Source organism: Lontra canadensis, unplaced genomic scaffold (assembly GCF_010015895.1).
Source record: "Lontra canadensis isolate GAN:19392208 unplaced genomic scaffold, GSC_riverotter_1.0 scaffold56, whole genome shotgun sequence".
NCBI lineage: Eukaryota > Metazoa > Chordata > Mammalia > Carnivora > Mustelidae > Lontra > Lontra canadensis.
This window is the reverse complement of record NW_022631050.1, coordinates 2798523-2821590: the sequence shown is the minus strand read 5'-3', so window position 1 is coordinate 2821590 and position 23068 is coordinate 2798523. Positions and strand designations below refer to the sequence as shown.

At 33.6% G+C, this 23068-nt stretch overlaps 1 long non-coding RNA gene across 1 annotated transcript in view; it reads left to right on the top strand.

Moving 5' to 3' along the window:
• The first annotated feature begins 4734 nt into the window (after positions 1-4734).
• The window catches only part of LOC116878190, a 90246-nt gene continuing 71912 nt past the window's right edge, over positions 4735-23068 (top strand). The window contains exon 1 of the long non-coding RNA XR_004384788.1: positions 4735-4778. This is a non-coding gene — a long non-coding RNA (uncharacterized LOC116878190). The remainder of the gene's footprint in view (positions 4779-23068) is intronic.

The following is a 23068-nucleotide window of genomic DNA, read 5'->3' as shown; positions in this document are numbered from 1 at the left end:
AATAAATAATTAAAATCTTAAAAAAAAAAAGAAAGAAAGAAAGAAAGAAAGAAAGAGAAATCCTGATATCCTCTAGGGTAACTGAGGGGCTCAGTTCGTTGAGCATCCAACTCTAGATTTTGACTCAGGTCATGATCTCAGGGTTGGCATTCACCAGAACCTGGCACTGGGCTCTGAACTGGGTGTGGAGACTACTTAGGATTCTCTCTCTCCTCTTCTCTCTGCCCCTTCACCTGCCTCTCTTTCTCAAAAAAAGAAAGAAAGAGAAAAATCCTGATATCCTCAATCTCAATATCAAAATTTTGTGTTTTGGCCATAAAGTGATAATTTCAGACTGTTTAAGATACAGGATTTATCTTTGAGGCACAGAGCTTGAGCAAATCACTTGAAATAAGAAACCATCTATCAATTCATGAAGAAATCCTTTTATCTTGCTTATCTTTTCAAAATCTCAGGTGTCCTTTCAACAGCTAGCATTATTTAGTGGGAAAAGTCATCTTGTTCTGCCACTTTCTCTGCACAGCTCACTGAAAAAGTCATACTAGTGAAACCTTCCCTCACCTCCCAGTGCACTTACCTTGACCCCTATCTCATTACAAAACTCCCTCTCCCTCTGCCCTGCTTTATTTATATCTATGGTGTTTATCTTTTTTTAAAAAATATTAAGTTGAACTGTATGAACTTATTATTTCTGTAGGACAAAAACTATCAAATATCAACTATGAAATTCAGTTTATTTGGTTTATTGTCTGTCCTCCTCCCCACCAACACACACAGCAAAATGAAGCAGATTATTTTGTCTGCTTCATTACTGATATATTCCCACCCCACCAGCCAGTCCCTATCATGTACAATAAAAGTTTATTGAATCAATTAGAACATATTTGAAATTGAATCATATCCTTCAATATGGAGTCAATGAGGAGGTAGGTTGGTGACTGCTAATGGTTCTCTATGAATGAGGCAGTATGAGGCCTGGCATTTGGGTGCAATTTCTTTGTCCAGCAATACTCCTGCTTCTTGTACACACACACACACACACACACGGCTTGCACTACCACTTCTAAGTGCACATTTTCTTACAATAAACATGTCACAGCACTTGCTTACACAAGTGTGTAACTTACACTTGCTTACACATTGTGTGTAACTTATATTAAATAAATAATGCCATTTGGTAAAGGAATTTATCTTTAGCTCATTCTGCTTTTCTTGTGAATGTGATACTTATCAACTTTGTAGCTCATTTAGCAAGTGTTTCAGTAATAACAGAATGTCTACCCCTTTTTCTGTGAGCAGTAAACTATGAAGAGGGTCTCCTCGGTTTTGGTTACATCACCCTAAATTGATTAACAAAGTTAACAAAAGTTGATAACAAAGTTGATCAACTTCATGCTGGAAACATATATTATGCATTCATTCTGGAAATATGTAATTGGTTTACTAAAAAGGTCACTGCTATGTTTGCAAATGAAAGAACTTCTTTACCTCATTATTATTTCATTGTCTCATAGCATACAATACACTGTGGGATAGAAGAGACTAGTATCTCTTGGCCAACAAAATCTACTTTTTAGATATTTGTAGCTGTATTATTTGCAAATAATCAATACAGTCATAGAATCTTTGTCAGAGCAACATTCGATTTCCACATTTGCACTGGAATACTATTTTATATACATATATATGTATGTATATATATTTCTTTACCCCTTTCTGTCATTACTTTTATGCTTTTCTGAATTATTGTGAGTCACTGATCTATTTTAGTAGATGTAACACACTATAACAATTTGGAATGCCTGCTTTATGCAAGGCATAAATGTGAGAATTCACTAGCTGAGACTAATTCACCTTGTTAGCTTTGACGGGAGTGATCCTTGCTGCTCCTGAAAATCTTTAGAAGAAATGATGATAAAGAAGCACCAATATTTGTGTAATGGTAATGATTAATCTTGGGACACCTGGGCGGCTCAGTTGGTTAAGCTTCTGCCTTCAGCTCAGGTCATGATTTTGGGGTCTTGTGATTGAGCCCCATGTCTGCCTTCGGCTCAGGTCATGATCTCAGGATCCTGGGATTGAGCCCCACATCAATTTCCCTGCTCAGCTGGGGGTCTGCTTCTCCCTCTCCCTCTGCTCCTCCCCCACCCCCTGCTTGTATCTCTCTCTCTTTCTCAAATAAACGAATAAATAAATAAATAAAACCTTAAAAAATTAATCTTGCATTTCACATTTATGAAATTGCCAAACCACCTTTGAACCACTTGATAAAGCGCAGGCAGTGGTGTCTTGGTAACTGTTTAACAGCAGGCTCTCCAGGCTCTCTGGAAGGCCCTTGATTTGTAGCATTTGCCAACTTTTGTGGTGTAAACACTCCCACTATGGACAATTTCAAACTACTACTAGCTTTCAAAATTCCCGGAAGCTTAAGAAGTTGGTTCTTACAAGATCAAAGTGGAATTAGCCTGTTCCAGCATCCATTGCAGGGGCCAAGCACCGATCTTGAAAATCCCTAATCAAAGAAAGAAAAGTGGTTAACTACTCTGATTTTAAAAGTGGCTTAAATTGTAAGACTTCCTGTACCTCCATTTAGTCTTGTAGCTTAGAACTGGCTCATTAGATGCAACTAATTATGGTTCAGCAGAGATCCTAGTTTTGAATCCAAAGGAAAACTTCATTTTCATGGTCTGACTTTATTAAATATGTGAATTTAAATTGGAAAATGACTAGAGCTTAAATACTTAAACCAAACTGGGCCACAGATTTATTTGAATCTGTGAAAAATTCGTATGTAGTGAGTTTAATTTTATTCCTCAGAAAAAGGAATGTCCAAATTCTAACCCTTTCCTCCCTCTCTCCATATCTATAAATGTGACCCTATTTGGAAATAAGATCTTTGCAGTTATAATCAAGTTAAGAATCTCAAAGTGACATGATATGGATTTAGAGTCAGTTCTAAATCCAATGGCTGGTGTCCCTATAGGAAAAAGGGCACAGAACGCAGACTTAGTGAAGGGAAGATCATGTGAACATGAAGTCAGAGACTGGAATTCTATTGCCACAAACCAAAGAATACCAGAAGTTGGAAGCAGAAAGGAAGGATTCTCTTGTATAGGTTTCCAGGGAGCAACCCTGCCAGTGTTTTGATTTCAGACCTCTAGTCTCCACAATTGTGAGAAAATAAATCTCTTGTTATTTTAAGACACCAAGTTTATGATAATTTGTTATGCAGCCTGAGAAGACTAATATATATTATATCAAATTAGTAGCAAAACAAGAAAAATTACTGTTTGTCTGGTTTCAGTTTTCAACTGAGTTACACAAAAGCTCAATTTTTAAAAAAAGAAATAAAATGGAAAAAAGCTCAATTTTTTAAAAATGTATTTTTATTCCACAGAAGAGTCCTATTTCTATCACTATTAATTTAAATGTAAGATTATTTTATTCATGAAAACTAGCCATTAAATAGAATATCTTACAACTATTGAGACTTCCTGTAACTATTAAGATCATCATTTATGGGTACCATAATTAACTAATGAGTACCATAACTAGTTTATTTAAGAAACTAAATATTCACAAAATCAAACAAATGCCTATAGACATTAAGCAGGTAATTTAAATGTGTGGATTTGGCTGGATGTGGTATGCAACAGTATGTGAATGGGGCCTTTATGACATAGGGTATTCATGCTGCGCATGAAAGAGAACTTAGCTCTTCAACTCTAGCTGCTTGTTGCCAGTGGAAATGTGAGTTGCCAGATCCTCGGGTTTTTCTGAGGAGAAGCAAGGAGTCTAGATTTTATGTAATAGTCCTGAAGTTTTATATGTTGTCTCAAAAAATAAAGCAAAAACAAAAATTTTTTTAAAAGGAAAAGGAAAAAGGAGGAAAGAAGAGGAAAAAAAGACTAGTTACCTGCTTTTGGACACATCTGTGAACATATGCTTTATACAATAAGTCATATTTTGAAAATTTTACATAAATTTGATAGTGGCATCATTTTTTAAAAAATGCCTTTAGCTGGCAATGGTTCACAATAGAATAGGCTAGGCTTAAAAGTATCTGTTTTTTTTCTTGGTCAGAGAAGTCAAATAGTAAATGATCTATGGAGAGAAAAAATCTTAAATGTCTGGAAACTATTTTCTAAAATTTTTATGGTAAAAATTTTCAGATGATGAAAGTTTTTTGTACTGAAAAAAGCACCTAATTGATTTTGTAAATCTGGCTTCTCATATATTACATTTTCTCAATACATTTCTTATATATTACATATCAGTATTATATTACATATACATCTCATATATTACCAGATTGTTTCTATAATAAAAATTGTTATTTTATAAAGGACTTTGACCTCTCATCTCATGTTCGAAATTTTTAGAACTAGTTATTATGTCTTAAAAATGTCAACCATCCCAGATGAAAAAAAGTTTGTCACTTTAAACCTACATTTGGGAGATGTATTTTTAGCTGTAGGTATAAAGGTGAAGGGGTTTGTTCTGTTGGTGTCATGCTGTCTTAACTTTATGAAAAGACAATGTACTGCAGCACATAGCAGCTGAGGTTAATTTATTTTGATTCTTTTTTGCTACCTACTGTGAAGTTACAATGGATGGTGACAGTTTACATTATCCAGAGGAACAGCCCTCAGCAGAAGACTGAAGACATTGTCACAGGAGCTCTAGGTCAGTGATCTGGGCACAGAGGCTTTGAAAGTGTGCACAGAAGTGGACCAGAGTCAGACAAGACCTGGCTGCAAAGAGAGCAGACGGATGAGGTAGAACATCATACAGGCAAATGAGAGAAGCATTCTTACTGAACAAAAATGGTGAAGGAAAGACAGCGGCATGTCATTGAGCAAGATGGTAGGGTCTATAGTTAGGATTAGTTTAAAAGAATTTAAATAAGTATGGCCAATTGGGAGGAATATTTTATGTACAAATTTAAATAAATACAGTCATAAGGAGAACTTAAGCCTTATTTTTTGGAGTTTTCTGAGGACTCAAATGGATTTATGGAAAATGAATTACCATAGGATTTCAAGGTGAATGACAAACGTTTGCTATGAAAGATGGCTTGGGACAAAATCCAGAGGAGGAACAGGTGAATATTTTTCTGCTTAGAGAAAGATATAGTAAGATTTCTTCTTGAGAAAACTTGTTTTATTCAACATTTCCAAATTAAGAGATAAAAAGTAAATGAGAGGAGGAGGACAATGTAAATACCTGTTTTACATTTGACCTTGTGTTATTTATGAATTAAATATCCTGGTCAGTGGACATATATCCTAACATATCTGTTTGTTAATTAACAAATGAGTTTCCTCCCCTACTTTTAATTTTCCAATATTTTAAAAAAGTTATTAGCAAAACAATATATGGACCTAATCTAAAAAGTACAGTACTACTAAAAAGCTTATAATAATAGCTATTTCTGACTCAACTCTTCTTTCTGCTCCTGACTAAAAGGTAGCCATCTTCTGGCCATCTATATGTGTCCCTCTGGTATACTTTAAAATATTTAAGCAATGAAATTATTCTGCTATTCTTGATTGATCAGTTGTAGACATTTTCAATGTTAGACATAATAATGTAGATGCAGGCTTCTGTGTCTCTTACCAGACACTCTTTTTTGTTTTCTTAACAAAAAAGAGTGTCTGGTAAGTTGCCCTAATTCTAGGATAAAACAATTGTCCATTTGCATCTGGGATATTATATACAAGTGTAGTAAATGAACCTCACAAAAAAGACAACAAAAATGATCAGAAAGGTAGAGGAATGCTGCTTGTAGACTGACCAACAAGATCTTTTAGGGAGAACAGACCAAGGCTGATACTGGCCAGGATTAATATTTAAAAATATATAAACACCATGCATAATGTAGACACAGAGTTCTTAGTACACTTTTAAAATTCTAGGAAGTAAAATTTTGAATAAACATAAGCTCTTTATTCTGAAAGTGCATTTTTTAAAAAAAGAGAACAAGCCTACTTTACATAGGTGCTCCATTTATACCCTTAGAAGAAGCCCTTATTTTATAGCAGGGATAGACAGCTGTTTGTGGGCATGTGTGTATGTTTATGTTATGTTTTATTTTTATTAAAGACAGAGTTCACATTAAAGACCCATTAAAACTTAATTGAATTGAAAATTTTATCAGCATCTGTTAAATTTATCATGCCTTAAAATGTGTATTATCTTGGATTTTGCATGAGAATATAAAATGGTTTCATAAGTATAACAAATAATACATTTCCTGAACTGAAGAATAAGGCATAATTTTCTTCTCACATGCATACCAGGAAACCCTAAGTAGTGTTGGTTCTATGATTTGGTTGTCTTGGGAGACAAATAATGAAATCACATTTTAGCTTGAGTTCAGACATCTATAAAGAATTTTTGTTTTGCATAGATAAAAAGTACTTGTTATCATTTTACTTAAAAATTAAATATTTTCTGCTGGCAAACTTCATCTCAAAAAGTGTTTCCATAGAAACCTGAGAAGAAAAATGGGAACATCATTTTAGCTCTGCTCAGAATGATCTACAGTACCCAGATATTTATTTATTTATTTAAATAAAGTTTTTTTTTCATTGAAGTATTGTTCATACATAATGTTACATAAGTTTCAGGTGTACAACATAGTTATTTGAGATTTCTATCCATTATGCTGTGCTCACCACAAGTGTAGTTACCATGTTACCATACAATGCTATTATACCATTCCCTATGATGTACCTTTTATCCTCATGACTTATTCATAAGTCATAACTGGAAATCTGTATCTCCCATTATTCCTTTACCCTTTTTCCCATCCTGCCACTCTTCTCCCATCTGGCAACCAACCATTTGTTCTCTGTATTTATGGGTCTATTTCTCCTTTTTGTTTGTTTGTTTGTTTTATTTTTTAGATTCTACATATAGGTGAAATCATACAGTACTTATCTTGTTTTGTCAGATTTATTTCACTTAATATAATACCCTCTAGGTTTATCCTGTTGTCACAAATGGCAAGATCTCATTCTTTTTTAATGGCTGAGTAATATTCCACTATTTTTATATACCATATTTTCTTTACCCATTCATCTATGGATGGACACAGGTTGTTTCATATCTTGGCTATTGTAAATAATGCTGCAATAAACATAAGGGTATGTATGTCTTCTTGAACTAGTGTTTTAATTTTCTTTGGGTAAATACCCACTAATGAAATTACTGGATCATATGGTATTTCTGATTTTAAGTTTTTTTGAAGAAGCTCCATACTGTTTTCCACAGTGACTGCACCAATTTGCATTCCCACTGACAGTACAGAAGGGTTCCTTTTTCTCTACATCCTCACCAACACTTGTTATTTCTTGTCTTTTTGATTCTAGCCATTCTGACAGATGCGAGGTGATTATCTCACTGTAGTTTTGATTTTCATTTCTCTAATGATTAATGATGCTGAACATCTTGCAGTGTCCAAAGATTTAAACTTGGCTTGAGATAACATTATTTATGGTCATTACCATAGATACATGGTCATTACGATTGATTATTAATAAAAGGAATTTATCTGTTTTCTCTATATATGTGTGTGTATATATACACACACACATATGTGTGTATGTATATATACACACATATATGTAATTACTTACTATCATCATTAGGATAGAAGAAACTCTGATTTATGCAAAAGCTGCAGCTATCTGTACAATTTTAGAAGCTAGGGGGAAAAGAGTCACAACTTTTATAATTCTTTCACCTTTCATCTTATTCTGGTTGAAGTACATCCTGAGAATTAAGAAAAATCTATTTATTTTACAAACTATTTATATTATACTTCAAAGATGGTAAATAATTTTATTCCGTGAACCGACCTTGAGATAGGAATGGTGCTGCTAGGAAGATTGTGCAAGAAGCCTAGCCTAACAGGTGAGAGTGATGATTTTGATTAGCAGTGTCTGCCAGGAGTTCAGAATGGAGAAGTGACAGCCTGCAAACTATATATTTACTATCCCTAAAGTTCTAGATTCATAGATGTATTCAACAGACTTGTGTTCAGCATTCATCTAGTTATTCTAATTTGTATTATAGCTCGGTCTCAGTTTAAGTTTCTGTCTAATATGATCTTAGAAATATTTTTGGAGAATAAGAACTTCAAAAAACTTTTCAGATCTGAAATGAAATTTTAGATTTTTCTTCTCTTATATCAAAAGTCTAAAGAAGTCCAATTCTCTTCTCACCAAATTGATCTTTAGAAAGGAGAAAGGATAGATGAAGTAAAGAGGAATCCCTAGTTAATGCAGAAAGGCTAGAAAAAGAAATAAAAGGGAGATAGTTTGGGAAGGAAGAATAAAACTATCATTGTTCACAGGTCATATGATTGTCTATGTAGAAAATACAAAACAATTGACCACAAAAAAAAACAAAAAACAAAAACAAAAAATCCTCCTAGAGCTAATAAACAATTATAGCAAGGTTGTGGGATACAAGGTTAATATATAAAAGTTGATTGTTTTCCAATGTACCAAAAACGAACAAATTCATCTATGTAGAATTTGAAATTAAAAACAATGGTATTTACATTAGCACCCTCAAAAATGAAATACTTAGAAAAAAATTTAACAAAATATGGATGAGATCTGTATGAAGAAAACTACAAACCAATGAAAGAAATCAAGAGAATTGCATAAATGGGAAGATATTCCATCTTCCTGGACAGAAGACTCAATATTGTCAAAATATTAGTTTTTTCCAACTTGATCTATAGATTCCACACAATCCCAGTCAAAATCTCAGTAAGTTATTTTCTGCATATCAGCATATTGATTCTGAAGTTTATATGGAGATGTGAAAGACCCAGAATAGCCAATGCAGTGTTGAAGGAGAAGAACAAAGTTGGAAGACTGACACTACCTGACTTCTAACTTACTAGAAAACTATAGTAATCAAGATAGTATGGTATTGGTGAAACAATAGACAAAGAAATCATTAGAATAGACTATAGAGAGCTCAAAAGAAGGTCATAAAGATACAGTCAACTGATCTTTAACAAAGGAATAAAGGTAAAATGGAGCATAAATTGTCTTTTCAACAAATGGTGCTGGAACAACCGGACATTCATATATGGAAAAAAATGAATTTGGACACTGACTTTACATTCTTCACAACAATTAGTTAAAAAATGGATCATGGACCTAAATGTAAAACACAAAACTATAAAGCTCTTAGAAGATAACATAGGAGAAAATCTAGATGATCTTGAGTTTGGTGGTGACTTTAGTCAAATGACAAAACTAAGGGCATAATCCATGAAAGAAACAATTGATAAGTTGAATAACATTAAAAATTTTCTGCTCTGCAAAAGACCCTATTGAGAGAATGAAAAGACAAGACACAAACTGGGAGGAAATATTTGCAAGACACATCTAATAAAGGACTATTATCTAAAATATACAAAGAACCCTTAAATCTCAATAGTAAGAAAATAACCTGGTTAAAAAATGGGCCAAATTCTTTAATAGACTCCTCACCAAAGAAGATATATGGATGGCAAATAAGAATATGAAGAGATGTTCCACATTATATGTCATCTGGTAATACAAATTAAGACAACAGTGAGATACCACTACACACCTATTAGAATATGGCCAAAATTCACAACACAACACCAAATACTGAAGGGTGTGGAGTAACAGGGACTGTCATTCATTGCTGGTGGAAATGCAAAATGTTTTAGCCACTTTGGAAGAAGTTTGGCAGTTTCTTACCATATTCCTTGGTATTTATCCAAAGGAGTTGAAAACATACTCACACAAAAACCTATGTTCAGATATTTATAGCAGCTTTATTCATAATTGTCAAAACTCGGAAGCAATGAACATGGCCTTCAGTAGGTACGTTCCCTCCAGACAATGGAATATTATTCAATACTAAAAATAAATGAGCTGTTAAGCCATAAAAGGACATGGAGGAAACTTAAATGCATATTACTACCTAAAAGAAGCCAGTCTATAAAGGCTACATACTGAATGATTCCAACTATATGACATTCTGAAAAAGGCATTATAAATTTGTCCAAACCCATAGAATAGACAACACCAAGAGTGAAATCTAATGTAAATTATGGAGTCTGGGTGATGATGATAATGATGTGTCAGTGTAGGTTTATCACTTGCAACCAGTGTACCACTCTGGTGAGTGTTGTTGATAATTATGGAGGCTGTGTATGTGTGGAGGCAGGGAGTAAATGAGAAATGCCTATACCTTCCACCTAGTTTTGATGTGAATATAAAACTGCTCTAAAAAATTACTTTTATTTAAGAAAAAATAAGTAATGCTAGAGGAAAAAGAGTAAATGTAAAAAAAATGAGGCATGGGTACTCAAAATCCTGATAAATAGTAAAATGTCTCCTCTATACCTCTCCTGTTTCTACATTTCTGTATTGAATATGTAATATCAAGCCCATGTATTTACCAGGACACTAGGTATAGACCCATGAATGTCACTGTGAAAAATGAGAACAACAAAAACAAAAAACAAGATCTTACCACTTTTTAGTGCTGACTAGTGGCATGAAAACACAAGTATACACTATATTTTCTGGTGAAATCAGTCCATGCAGTGGCACATGAATTTGTTGCTATTGCCAAATACCTCAGTCAAATTTATTTAAACTGGCATGTTTAAGCATCATCTTTGGGAGAGGGACATAAGATAATTCTAAATTGTTACTGGCATATATTATTTCCCAAAGTACTGAAATGATAAGGGAATAAAGTAAGAGGAGTATCTCTTGGGAATAGGAAAGGAACAGGAATTAAAGCATTTCAGCAATAAGTGATGTTTTCCTGAAAAATAACCACCACAGAAGATTCCAATAATTAGAAGAATTCGTTGTAAATATAAAAAGAAGTTTAAGACCTAAGATAGGAAAACCAGGACTTTCTCCTAGTCTGACATTTCATTTTGAATATTTTTTTTAGTGAATTATGCATGGCTGATTAGAAATAAGCTAATAGAAATGTGTGCTTTTTCTCTTATAAGTAATAAGCACAGATATATATTTTTAAATACCCCAGTGTTGAATTTACAGTTGCTCTGTATACCATACAATTCAGTCTAGTCTAAAACTTGCTTGTCAGTGGTCTTTAAAATACAGAACCCTCAATCAGAGAAGACACTTTGATAGGATTTAAATTTTTGGAAATGCTAACAGAAGTCATGTATTGCTGTTAATTATGAATTCAATTTAACATTTTGTGTAAAAAATATTTTTTCTAAGGTTAATGAGGATTTTAAAAAGATTTGAGGCAGGGCAAGAAAGTCTCTTACCACAAATTATCCTTAAGTATGGAAAAAATACCATGTCTTTGTCTCATATGACTGTCCTATTTTCTTTAATACAAAAGAATAATTTTTGTGTGAAAATATGACCTTTATAGGATTTTAAATGTCAAAACATGGCCTTTTTAATTCTTCAAATTTCTGACAGGCAAATATTTAATTTATTTACTAATGTCAGCTTTTGTACTTTTTCATTCCTAGCTCTTAGCCTAGTGGTTGACACATAAATCCCTCATAAATACTAGTAGAATCTAAATAAATTCTTTGAGAAAGTTCAGTTCTTTAGAACACAGAGCTCATCTCTATCACTCTTGTGTATTGCCATCATCAGACATTTATTAACAGCCCTTCGTTAAAGCAGAAAAAAGTCTTACCAGTCAGTGAAATCGTATCCTTTAAAAAAGGTAGAGTTTAGCAACATAATCGTTTCATCTGAAAAATAAAATCATGGTTAATCAGTGAAAAAGGACATGAAGTTTCCAGCTTGTGTCACTGCAGCTCCAGCTGCAGGACTTTTTTGCCCACTGTCAGCACTCCAGGATCATGTTTTGATCCTTCTTATGTAATCTAGCTTGCTCCAGAAGCAGACAATGAGGCAAAAGATTCCAGTGCAAAGAGAGGAATTTAAAAATGAGATAGGGAAGGGAATGAAGCTGATAGAAGATATATACCTTGCATGTTATAATTGCTGGTAACTTGGAACTCTGGGAATTAATGTGAAACTCAAGCCTCAGAATTATCCCTCCTGTGGATGATGGAGTTGGGAGTATTTATATCCAGCTTTCATGAATCATTAGTTGAGTGTGGCTCCCAGGTGGTGCCACTTCCCTGGAACTTACAGCCTGCCAATCGGAAAGTAGAACCCAGCTGCTAGACAAAGGCCTTAGGAACAGAGGAGCAGAATGCTGGCATTTCAGAAAGGGTGCTAGCAGTAACTAGAATGGTAAAGCAAAGGGGAAAGTGTGGGGCAGAGATTGTACAACTATTATTCTCCTCTAAAAGGAACCAAGATTTTAGGATAGCTTATTCCAGGTTTTAGGCAAGAGCAATTTAAATAAATAGGGAAAAAATTGTTGTTGCTAGAAACCAAGTTCATTTTAAAGGATGTTGTGGCAATGCTAAAAGGACAAAGTTGTGATGATGTAAGGATCACAATAATAATGATGATAATTGTGATCAATTTGAATAAGTTGAATCTGTATTGGTCCAGGAGTTCATAATAATATAAAGTATGCAAAACATAGTTGTAACAAAAAAAAAAAAGACTGAAGGCAATAAGGCATATTTAATTTTTATTTAAAGAAACAAGGGAATGCTAATGCTAATATATTTGGGTGTGTTGTTACTTCTACTTAATGTACATATGCTAATGAAGCATAGATAGGTACTTGACTCCATATAAACGTAGGGAAATATGAGTATAGTCCTAGCAAAATTAGCAGTTACACCAAGGACTGATTAGTACTAGTGGTCACACATAATAACCAGCCAGGAAGGGAATTGAGCTGTGAATCAGCATCAGTGATCACAACAATAACTAAGGAGGAACAGGGCTTAACTGTGTATTCAAGATGATAAATTAGCCTAATGAACTAAAGAAGAGAACTAAGGGCTGAGGCTCACACAATCCCAGTCTCCTGGGAGATACAACTTCAGCTGGCCCTACTAATAAAAATAATAATGTTAAGTATATAAAACTTTAATAATGTTAACAACATAAATCAATATCCTAGGACAGGACAGTGGATTATAATAAATCTTGCCAAGTGAGAATTTTAAAGTATATCTTGTAACATAACCATCCAAAAAAAATGATTATCGCACCAACCTTAAATGCAGCATTTTGATCATGGATTGTGAAATACAAAGACACCTTAATCTACAGTCAAGATTTTTATTGTTGGTAATAGTATCAATGACGTTATTTTAGATATATGCATATACTTATAAGTTTATATTATATAAAAAAACAAATAATTATGTTTATGTTAGGAATCAAGATTTTCAGAGAGAGAGAGAGATTGAGAAAGAGCCAATGATGTTAAGTAAAAATCTTATGACTTTAAATTTCAGTTGGAACTATTAGGCAGAATTTGTGACACTTTATCTCCTTTTATAAAAAATAAATATTTCCCAACTTTGTCCACTGAAAAGGTGTGGAAGTATGACAATGCAGGGGTGATGAGCACGCAGAATGCCAAATTATAGTATTGAAATTTCTCTTCTAAAAGGAATCAGAGCTCTTTGGGGGAGATGGCTGATTTCATATGTGGGGTTAGAATGTTCAAGATAAGTCTGTGATATATCATTGTGCCAGAAAGTAAGGAGCTAACAAAGACTGAGTGGGGTCATAAAGGAAATAGGAGATAACATAAGGAGACTCCTTTTAGCCAAAGACTGCAGTTGGTTATATCATATTTAATGGAAAAAGGCTGTGTTCCTAATGGTATGAGAAGGAGGAGAGGGAGGAGAAGGAGGACTGAAAAAAAGAAACAAACAAAGCTCATGGAGACCATTGGATGTTGCCAGGACATCAACACAGTACTTTAAGTATTGGCAATTATAAAGAAAGAATTAAGCATTTATCTCGACTTTCTTTATAAACTTTATTTTGGTTCAATGGCATAGTTCTGTGAATAAAGGAAGTTAGAGTATTCTAGCTAATTAATACAGAAGGATAAAAGAATTATAGAATCACCAGTTTGCAAACACTAATGAAATATATTATTGAGACAGGGCTCATTAATAAATGCTAGAACGATCAGGCGAAATGTTGATAGAGAACTTACAACAAAGGAAATTAAGCTGGCCAATCCCTTACACACACTGATTAATCGCAGCACTATTAAAAGTGAAATAACCTATATGTCTTCACATGTGGTGGGATGTTAAGGAGGCTACACCTTCTATGTAGTGTTCTTAAACCTCTTCCCCTAAATATTGAATGTGAGCCAAATAAAGCCTTTAGCACCATTTTGTAATCAACAGGAAATACCTGAAAATAAGGAACCAGCCAGTTCTTTAAAGCCTTTACTACCATTTTGTAATCAATAGGAAATATCTGAAGATAAGGAACCAGCCAGTTCTTGAGCAAGAAAGCAATCAAACACATACATGTTGCAGATGTTTTAGAGGACAATTCACTGGTTTCTCCAACAAATCAGAGTAATGAAAATAAAAAGATACTACTCTAGATTCAGAGAGACTTAAAAACAACTTAAAAACAACTTAAAAGACCTAAAAAATACAGTGAGTGGATTTGTTTAGGTACTTATTTGAAAAAGCTTAATAAAATGAAATAATAGATAATTTGAATACGGGCTGGAAATTGACCATAGCAAAGAATTTTTATTTTGTTAGCTGTGAAGATAACATTGAGGTGATATTACCCCACCCCCGTTTTAGATGCATGTTGAAGTAGTTAAAGGGGAAATGACATTGTATCTTGTATTTGCTTTAAAATATTCAAGAAAAAGAGAGAAAGGGAACAGATGAAAGATGAAATAATTATGGCAAAATATTGATGGATGTTGAAGATAAGGAGTGACTATGTGAAAGTTTGCTTGTACTTGCTACATTTTTTGTGTGAAATTTTCACAATAAAATTTTTTAAAAAAACACCTTTTAGTAAAAGACACCAAGTTGTTCAAAAGTAAAACCTATGTGAAAGATATGGAGTTTTAAAGTTTAGAGTTGTGAAACACATTGAAAGAAGAAAACAAGTCCCTTAAACAATCCTTCAAAAACTTGTACTCTATTCTGGGTACAAGAATACCATGCCAATTCCAGGGAAGCTGTAGCAAACCTGGAAAGGTGTCAAAATAAGCCAAAACTCAGGGAAGTTATTACAATAAGTACAATAAGAAGCTCTAAAAACATAAAGTGAAGAAATGAACTAAACCATGTATTGATATTTTATAATAAGTTTAATTGTATACTTAGTAACACATTTTGTAATTATTGCATCTGTGTGTGTTTGATATACTCAAAGAATCAGTTATGGTAAATTGTAGTTGCAGTTTTGTACAAAAACAATCAAATTGTAATCAGTGTTTAATTGCTCAAGAAAAAAATGGTTTCCAAAGTTTTGTTTATCAGATACATGATTTTAATAAATTGAACATTAAAGTACAAATAATTATGAGTTTGTCACTAGATGTGCAAAGGACTTTTGGAGATTTATTAAATTAATCCTATATACCCAGTACTGTAAAAACACTGAATTAGTATTTTAAAGAGGTTTTTTTTTTTTTAACTAAAGGAGAAAATTATTATAGCCATGAAAATTGAGACATGATGCTTTCATTTTACTGAGGAGTTCTTTTTCACAGAATTCTATCCATTTGTTAGAATTCTAGTATCTTACCTTCACAGTTTGAAAAGGGCAGGGATCATGACATTGTATTTTTGCAACTATTGGCATAAACCGATTTGGTTGTCCAAAACTTGTTTAAAATACATTAAATGTGTGTGTCTATGTAGACTGTCATCTTCTTCAGGGAACAATTTGTATTTGTAGTATGTACCACTTGATTGATAATTATGATGACAATGATGAAGAAAGATGTCATTGAGTTATGTTGATGAACAATATATCTCATGAGATAATATAAGCAATGTTTCTAAACTGCAGGACTTAATGGTCGTATTTTTATTACATTAGGATGAAAAATATAGTTATTACTTTCCAGTCACATGTCTTTTCTGAACACGCTATGTTACTTAATTAAGGGCCTTAAGGACCATCCAAGAGACTATATACTTCCTATTTTTAATACACTTTATATTTCAGAGAATATGAAGGTTCTCCCTACCTTGCCCCAAAAGACACCAAACTAGAGCTGTCTGTTCAAAAGAGACTGATGTGTTCTTAATTCTCACAAATATAGCATCTTTTTTATTCCCCTGAAGCAACACCAGTCTCAGAAAAATATGTCATACCTCAGATCGCTGTGTGTCAGGTTTCTTTCAGATGCAAACAGCTGTCTGTGTTTATAACTTCAAAAGTAATTTACCCTTTGAGCCTGGGGCATATTAGGATGCTTAAATACAGAAAGGCCTTATACAAAAATATAAGGTAGAAGAAGCTCATTCATGTCCTTTTTGCTCCATTTGGCATCTTCTTTTACACTTACATGGTGCCCATGTTTATGTGGTTTTCCATCATCTCCCTCACAAAACCTGTTTTCTAGATAATACTGATTACTGACATATTTTCTACTGGAAACAGGTCTGTATTTCTTGCTAACTTTCACACTCAGGATTCCAGTTCTTGAAGCTTCTGTTTGTCCTAGATGTCTGGCACAAGAAAGACAAGACTAAGTTTATTAAGCCCTGTATAATAATATATTATGCCGTGATAGCAAAAAATCAAGGGGCTGCCTGTATTTAATGTATTTCTGGATAAATTGCTTTATACTCTGTTTTTTTTTTTTCCAATAAAATTTGATTTGCCATTTCTTGAGCGCTTACTAATTTCTACCAAATTCTTCCTTGTTCAAGGACCAGTTTCCTTCCATGATTACAGGTTCTTTTCATGTTGTATCAATGTACCTCGGACAATTTTTGATGCTAAAAATAAATACGTCCAAACGTAGACATTGGGATAGTAAAAGTTCTAGAGGTTAAGATGTGTGGAAAGTATTTAAAGACTGCATTTAAAACAAGGATTCCTGCATTTTCTTTTTGTACTGGGCCCTGCAAATTATGTAGTCTGACTGGTGAAGGGTAGCCTTTTATACTGTAATAGCAATGATTAATTTTGCCTGTTTTTACAATGCATATAAATTGAGATACATACACAGGACGTACTCTTCTTGTGTCTGGCTTTTTTTGTTTAACAGTGAATTTCTAAATTCCTCTATATTGTTGTGTGTAGTTATAGATTTTTCACTTTCATTATTGTAGAGCCTTAATTTTCACTTTTGTGTGCATCAGAAGTACCTGGTGGGCTTGTGAAAACAGATTCCTGGGCTCCACCCCAAATTTGTTTTCCCGTAGGTCTGGGGTATGGCCCAAGAATTTGCCTTTCTAACAAGTCTATGAGAGTTATGTTGAGGCTGCTGCTCTGGAAATATGATTATGGCCCTGGCCCTAAGAATAGGTAGCTAGTTAGGAAGAGAAAAGCAATCAGACAATTTCAATGCAGTAATAAATGTTATAATAAGAGTATGCAGAAAAATAAGAAAGATGAAGGTGGTGAGAAAATATTCTATCTGAAATAACTAGTAGGCTGAATATGGACATGGAGTGTTAGCTATAGAGGGAAAGGTAATTCTAAGCAGAGGAAAAAGCTTTGCGGAAGTTCGGGTCGGGGACTGGTAGATCACATCTAGGGAACCGCAGCCATTCCACTTGGAGGAGCATTGGATGAAGCTGCAGAGACAGCCAGAGGAAAAAAGAAATATGTCTTGAAGTGACCAAATTAGTAGACTGGAAATCTAGCATCAGTTGAATGAATATATTTTATAATATAAACTTACATCAATAGGGATATATGCCTTACTTTAAGCCCATATAGAAAAATCAAATCCTTTACGTTAGAAAAATTATCAGAAAATTCCTAGGTTTTTCTTTGTTATATTTCAAATAGGAAACAACTTTACTCTTCCAAATTGGTATATATGTCACTCTTTAAACAAGATATGCACTTTCTTACTTTTCTAAAACAAATGCATAGCTACATAAAGAATAATAATAATATTGATTGAGTGCTAGGCATTGCCTCATTTCATCCTACCTAAAATTCTGTGAGGCATGAATTATTAATATAGTCTTGATTTTACAGATGAAAAAATGATGTGATCTTAAGTAATTTGGTGAAGGCCATTCAATTAATAAATGGCAGGTCTGGAACCCAGGTCTGATTCAAAGGTCTTGCCTTTAAGCACCAAGTCTCTTCCTTTTGCTATTTCATATTTAGCATGATTAACTAGGTGCAATTTAGAGCCATAAAATGATCATCTATGTGGATCTACTAGGATTCATTCCTTGGAGAAATCCCCACTAGCCTTACCTTCATAGAACCAACAGTCTAGTAGGCAAGACTGATAATAAACACAAGTGGATGTGATAAATTATTACAGGGAATAATTGGGCACAAATAATTCAGAGAGCAATTCTACTTGATGAAAGGAGTAGAACTATAGAGGAAGAAGAAAGCCTTAAGTTGAGTCCTATACTCCTGGCAGGTGTATAGCAAACAAAAGGAAAATGCCTTCTAGGTAGAGGAAACATTTTGAGCAAAAGCCTTGTATATTCTAGGAATTGCAAATAGTTTCATCTGGTTGAGGCATGGGGTGAATACGGAGAAAAACGACTAAAAAGTTGAGTGAGATTACCTAATAGAAGGCCTTAGAAGCCACTGAAAGTTACAAGAATTTTATGACTGAGGAGGGAAAGATTGAACAGGGGAATCATGCGATTAGATTTGCCTATTTATAGACCAAGAAGGCAGAGTGAAGGATGGATTGAAAGAAGCCAGGGAGACAACTTGAGAATTTTTCATCATAATTTAAGCACACTCTAATATTAATCTGTCTATGCCTACCATTTTTATTATCTATGAAGAAGCAAAACAATGATAAAAATGTCATCCGCTGCAATTCTTCACTTAAAATCACAATGTCATCAGGAAGAAAAATAATACAATAGACCAGCACTACAAAAAATTTTTGCAGAATTACAGATTTAAAATGAATTGTTTATGAAAAAAATCATTTCAACTTTGTTGATTTGCTCTAAGAGTATAATATTACAGAGAGCTTTATAAAGATTTGGATATAATATTTAGTCAAGAAATAGGAGTAATGATGTTTTATTGATTATGACCAATTACAGGGCTATACTAGATGCTGGCCTCCTTGTGAGCAGGGTTTTAAAATACAGATATGGGTGCCTGGGTGGCTCAGTGGGTTAAGTCTCTGCCTTTGGCTCAGGTCATGATCTCAGGGTCCTGGGATCGAGTCCCGCATTGGGCTCTCTGCTCAGCAGGGAGTCTGCTTCCTCCTCTCTCTCTCTACCTGCCTCTCTGCCTACTTGTGATCTCTCTCTGTCAGATAAATAAATAAATAAAATCTAAAAAAATAAATAAAATACAGATATATTTTATATTATAACCATGTACAGTTAATATTAGTATTCATATATATTATTTCATTGAAGACATATATCAATTCTGTGGAGCAGATAGGCATCATTATTTCCACCTTAAATAATTCATCCAAGATCACATAGTAAGGGGTAGAGCAGAGATTTAAACTCAAATAAATGTGCCCTAGAAGCTTACATCCTTAACTATTAAATTAATTCCTATAACATATCTCTCCCTTAGATTGGTGCACAGTACAGAGTTAATGTTAAATAAATGCTTGTCTTTTAAATACATAAAATAACTCAAACAATACATGTGAACAAAATTTCATTGATCCTGGAGGACTTGCTTTAGTAGTTGAGAATAAATGGAAATGGGAACAATATGTATTAACAGAATAATATTGTATGCATAAAAGAGGATTATAAATTTTAAAAGCTAAGCCTAAAGTGGTAGATAAAATGTGCACTATAAAGGATGATATATGTACACTTGGAAAACTAAGTCTAAAAGGAAAGAAAAATGAAATGGGAATGTGCACATTCAAGAAAAGAGTACAAAAACAAAAAGAAGAGGAAAATTTGTGTGCATTGTGGATTGTGACAATCCATCGGCAATTGGCTTCGGTACTATTCCCTGTTAGAATGACCATCCCTCATTTTACCCTTCCAAACTGAAATTATTCCTAGCACTTTGAACTTCTATATTGTTTAAGCAGCATTTTTTACAAAGTGGAGAGAGAGTAAGGATATTTACATGAGGTTTTAATGGCCAAGTATGGTGGTGGTGTGCGTCACTTCTACCCACGTTCCACTAGACAGACGAAGTCAGTCCCATGCTCTAACTGTAGGGAAACTCTAATAGTAGCTTGGTGATATGCCAAAGAATTAGAACAAAGATCGGTGAACAATTAGTCACTTGCATACTCCCCAGCTATATTGTTAGTTCCTAACAGACATAAATAGTACTTTCTAGTTATTTGTATGCCCCATAGCACCTTAACAGAATTTATGGAATGTGATAGATTCTCAACTAATTGTTGAATAAATGTGTGAACTCTCTAGCTCACTTCTTAGCTTCAGGGCCATTTAAAGACCTTCATAGGCTCTAGTCACTCTTTTTTTTTTTTTAAGATTTTATTTATTTATTTGACAGAGATCAGAAGTAGGCAGAGAGGCAGGCAGAGAGAGAGAGGAGAAAGCAGGCTCCCTGCAGAGCAGAGAGCCTGACGTGGGGCTCAATCCCAAGACCCTGGGATCATGACCCTAGCTGAAGGCAAAGGCTTTAACCCCCTGAGCCACCCAGGTGCCCCGCTAGTCACTCTTATTTAGAAACCCAAACATACATTATATCAAAATATCAGTGTATACTTACATCCAATATTAAATATAATTTTACCAGTAAGATTTGAAAAACATTACTGATTTTGAAATTATGTGACTACTACTATCAAATGGCAAAATTGATCAAAAAGAATATCTATTACATCGAAGAAGAGAGGAGTATCAAGAGTACATAGGTAAAATTAAATCCATTATTAACAAATTCAAGAAAAAATATATAGTTTAGAAATATCTGTTAACAGGAAATAAAATAAAAATCTGTTAACAGCACACAAAATAAGAAGGAAACTGAAAACTGTAGTGTTTTTGCTATCACAGTAAGGGTGAACCAAGAACACAGCTGAATTTTGACTAAATGGAGGAAAAGGTTTAATTAAGAATAAGCTACACAATGACCTTTCTTGCTACCTTAGTAACTAAATCCTGTATCATGATAATGTTATTATAGCAAGAAATTAAAATGAAAATAAAAAAATTAATAATTAGATAATTAATAATCAAAGGTGAAATAACAGGAACCTCCCCTTTTCCAATCTGGAGATCTTGGGCTTTTGGAGGGACTTTATGCAGCAAAGGATAAGGGTAATAATTTGGGAGAGTATATTAAAATTGGGGGTTAAATTGGGGCCTGCCTGCTTGGAAAATTCTTGGCTGCTAAAGACATTGTATTCTCTACTGACTTAGCTGTGCATGACTGAAATGTTCATTCATCCATGCTACCTCACCTGGCTTAATTGATATATCATTGCATGTACAACTCTACAGAAAGTGGTAGAAGACAGTAAGAGTTTTAAATAATTTATTTAAATAAAATCAGTTTATATTTCTTCACAATAATAATATATATTAGGAAATTATTAATGAAATAAGAAGTCTAACCTAAAAATTATTTTCTAATATAAAGACAAGGTTTGCAAATTCTAAGAATGAAATTGACATGTATAATTTATTTAAATATTTAAATGTTTATAGATTTAGACTTGCTCCTTTTCATATTTTGAAACTGATGCATGTATATTTTTCATGTCTCTAGTGTTTGGTAAGCCCTTGAAAAGCTCAGAGGCCCTGGGCTCTGTGCCTATATTGTGTAACAGAACAAATGGTCATGCTTGGTACTTGGCAATTGGGATTGCACTGAAGTGTGGCATGTGAAGAGAGACACATTCCTTCTGTGTCAGCTCATGGATGAAAACCAAGTGGTTCTTTTGGAGGATTTTCTTTTGACAGATAACTTTAAATTTTATAAATACATATTTTCATATTTACAAATATATAAAAATTTTACCAGATGCAAGATCCTGTGCTGCTTCTTGCTCTTTTCAGTTAGCTATACCTTCAAAATCTTTATATTTAGCAGTATTTAATTCTGTCTGAATCAATTTTTTGTATATATTATTAATGTAAAAATCATAATTTTCTAACTCCATTGTTCCCGTTAGCTGGTAGTCTACCTAAGGAACTTTTCCTTCTCATTCATCTATCTATATCTATCCTATCTACCTATATCATCTGTCTATCTGTCTATCTATCATTTATCTATCTATCTGAGCAGCATTATGGAGTCATGGATTCTTTTTTTTATTCAGTGAGTTATTGTCTTTAGTTTCATTGTTTAAATCGCTCTAGATGTGGCCAGTGAGGGCTTCTTTAAAGTGGTTCCTGGTTTATCATGCCCCCATTTTTTGGAGCACTTCCTTGTTTTCCAAGGATGTTTGGATGCTTTTCGTGTGGAAAGATATTTAGAAATAGAGACTTGTATGCTAGTTGTGCCCCTTGCTGATAGATTTCATTGTTTCCTTTGGCAAAGAAATCTAGAAAACACATTCTCACCCCCTATTAACACACACACAAACACACACACACATTTATATACTGATACTTCCTATTTCAGTCCCATTCCATAGAGCTCTTTCTTTATTACCCTATTCCATTTATATTTCCTTTTGCAGTGAGATCCTGGGATCCTCACATCAATGTGCTTATTTAATTGTTCTCTTTTTAAAAATTTTTTGTTGTTCTCGTCTACAGTACATACAAAAAAGTTTCAGAATTGTTATACTTCTAAAAACAAATCTAAGAAAGGTTTAATATTTGTTTCAATTTTTATTTTCTTTGGATTAAGGATATGTAGTTAAACTGTTTACAAAATTCAAAAGTTACTTAGATATTTTTATATCTTCTTTCAGCCTTCCTACCAAATTTTGAAGTCTGGATAATTTCTACTCTTTTTTTAAACTTAGGTATTACTTTCTAATAGATGCCTTTCCACACTGTCCATGTTAGGTTAGGTTTGTTTGT